Raw genomic sequence first — 3,486 nt, 5'->3', positions numbered from 1 at the left:
GTATTTTTCCTTTTGTTTCTGGCTAATTTCACTCAACATAACATCCTCAATATGATGATACAATGATCAATTGATTGTACACTATGGATGATTGTATACTATGTGAACATATTTCTACAAAATTGCAGGGGGGAAAAACAAACAGAGGGATACAAGTACTGGAGAAAACATGGAGAGAGGGATGTACCTACTCACTGTTGGTGGAGAAGTAGAATGGTGCATCCCATCTGGAGGGCAGTGTGGTGGTTTCACAAGAAGCTAAATATGGTGTTGCCCTAAGATCCTGCAACTTCATTATTGGGTATATACTTGGAAGAACTGAGAGCAGGGATATAAATGGACATTTGCACATTGGTGTTTATGGCAGCAGTATACATGATTTGCAATGGATGGAGGTGGCCTAAGGGGACATCAACTAATGAACAGAATGGTGAACTGTGGTGTATGCATACAATAGAATATTGAGCAGCTGCAAGTAGGAATGAAGTTGTGAGGCATGCAACTAGATGAATGGATCTTAAGAACAGCATTTTGAGTGAAATAAGCCAGGCAAGATAGGATTTAAAAAGGATTACGAATACTGAATCTTTATATATATATATATTTAGATGCTAGGGTATTAGAATAGCTAGAAGGAAATAACAGAAATGGTGGCACTGTAATACATAACATTCTTTGAAATTTGCTTTAGAGCTGTTAAATTGTACTTTGAAAGTTATCACCTTTCTATATATATATTTCACAATAAGGAAATAACTGAAACTGTGGAACTGTAACCGATAACATACTTTGAAATTACCTACATAAACAACTTTTAAATCATACTTTGAAAGTTATCACCTTTATGTATATATGTCTCTGTGGATTTATCTACTCTAGACATTTCAAAAAAAAATGGAAAAATACAATGTGATCTTTTGTGACTAGCTTCTTTTACTTAGCATAATGTTTTCAAAGTTCATCCATGATAACACATATTATCAGTACATCATTCCTTTTTATTGCCAAATAATATTCCATTTTATGGATATGCCATATTTTATCCATTCATCCAACCATTTAGGTTATGTGATGGTTAGGTTCATGTGTCAACTTGGCCAGGTGATAGTACCCAGGTGTCTGGTCAAGCAAGCACTGGCCTAACTGTTACTGCAAGGACATTTGTGGCTGGTTTATTAAATCATCAGTCAATTGGCTGCACCTGTGACTGATTATCAACAAAGCGGGTGTCTTCCACAATGAAAGAATGTAATCAGCTGGATTTAACCCATTCAGTTGAAGACTTTTAAGCAAGACAGATAAAGCACCTTCACTACTTCTTCAGCTAACCAGCAAAGTGTTCCCTGAGGAATTCATCAAAGTTGCCAGTTAGTTTCCTGAGGAGATCATCGAACACATTCATCAAAGTTGCCAGTTCGCTGCCTGAGGAGTTCATCAAACATCTTCACTGGAGTTCCAGTTTGCTGCCTGCCCTACGGAATTTGGACTCATGCATACCCTCAGTTACTTGAGACACTTTAATAAAATCTTGAATTTATAGATATCTCTTGTTGATTCTGTTTCCCTAGAGAACCCTAACTAACACAACTTGATACTGGGAGTGGTTCTTGAGAAACAAAATCTTAAAATGGGCTTTTACAATTGGTTTTCTACTCTGATTAGATTCAAAGGCACTAATGACTCCATTTCCAATAATCAAGATGGCACTACAGTCCATGGCGTGAGATGGCAATGGAGATACGCAAAATATTACCATTTGATTCTCCTAATCATACTCTTGTACAAAGCAAGGCTCTAGGTGACAGTGTTTTTCACACCTTAACAGAGTTTTGCAGAGTTAAGAGGTATAATGATGTTGGCTGGTTGCTCTTAGATACGCTGGATAAAGTTATGAAAGAAAGGGACGAGCTAAAGGTTTCAAATTTGAAACTTAAGCGCCGTATGATAGATGTAAAGGTCTCTACGTGTGCCCTGAAAGAAAATCTTATTTGCTGCCTACGTGTGCCCTGAAAGAAAATCTTATTTGCTGCAGCCACAGACTTGAGATTTCTGAAAACCAGACGCAGAGTCTCATTGTGCGAGTAGCAAATTTACAACGTAAACTAAAATCTCAACCTCGCAGGGTGTCTGCTGTTAAAGTAAAGGCACTGACTGGAAAAGAATGGGAACTGAACCTTGGGCTGGGGATACATGGATTGATAATAATGGCAGTGAGGACACTGGAACCTGGATTCTGCTGAGACTTGTTACATATACCTGTAGTGGTTTGTCCTGAGGAAACAGACCCCCCACCTCCTGTCTGCCCTGAGGAAATAGCTTCCCAACCTCCAGTCCACCCTGAGGAGCCTGCCACCCAAACTCCACCTAAAGAGATTAACCCTTCAGTGCCTGCTAAACCTGTAATCACCTCCCCTGAGGAAGCAGCCCTCACTCCTCTGTCTGGAGAGATTAATCCTGTTTCAGGAGATGAAATTACAACAGAATGCCCTGAAGAAAATGGCTTGAGGGATACTTCTCATTCTTTTCATGACCCACCCACACCACCAGTCTTTGCTTCAAGACCTATAACTAGACTAAAGTCCCAACAGCCCCCAAAGGGTGAGGTACAAAGTGTGGCCCATGAGGAAGTTTGCTATACTCCAAAAGAACTGTATGGGTTTTCCAACTTATACAGACAGAAATCAGGGGAATATGTGTGGGAATGGATATGAAGGGTGAGGAATACTGGTGGAAGGAATACAAAGTTGGATCAGGCTGAATTTACTGATATGGGCCCACTAAGCAGAGATTCCGCAACCAATGTTGTAGCTCAAGGCATTAGAAAGGGTGTTAACAGTTTGTTTGGGTGGTTGGCTGAAAAATGGTTCAAAAGGTGATCAACATTACCTGAGGTCAAAATGCCAGACTGCCCTGGTGTAATGTAGAGGCAGGTATTCAAAGGCTTAGAGACACTGGAATGTTAGAGTGGATTTATCATGGAAGACCTGCTCACACACTCCTAGAATGTCCAGAGGACACACCTTTTACCAGGACTGGGAGGAATAAATTTGTAAGACTACTCCGCCATCCCTGAAGAGCTCTGCAGTCGCCCTTGTCTATAGGTTAGATATTACTGTGGGAACTGCTGTCACCAAGCCGGAATCCTTAAACACAATGGAGGTAAAGAAGAGTTTTCCTGGCACACAGGAAATCTCCTAGAGTGTCTCTTAGTACTACCATGCCCTGTGATTAAAGTCAATGGAAAACTGCAACAACCAAATCCAGGCAGGACCACCAATGGCCAAGAAACTTCAGGAATGAAGGTTTGGGTCACCCCACCAGGCAAAGGACCATGGCCAGCTGACGTGCTTGCTGAGGGTAAAGGGAACATGGAATGGGTAGTGGAAGAAGGCAGTGATAAATATGAACTACAACCACATGACCAGTTACAGAAACAAGGACTATGATGGCATAAATATTTCCTCCTCGTTTTTTTATGAGCATGTT

Source organism: Choloepus didactylus, chromosome 8 (genome assembly GCF_015220235.1).
Source record: "Choloepus didactylus isolate mChoDid1 chromosome 8, mChoDid1.pri, whole genome shotgun sequence".
NCBI lineage: Eukaryota > Metazoa > Chordata > Mammalia > Pilosa > Megalonychidae > Choloepus > Choloepus didactylus.
Note: the sequence above shows the minus strand (reverse complement) of the source record.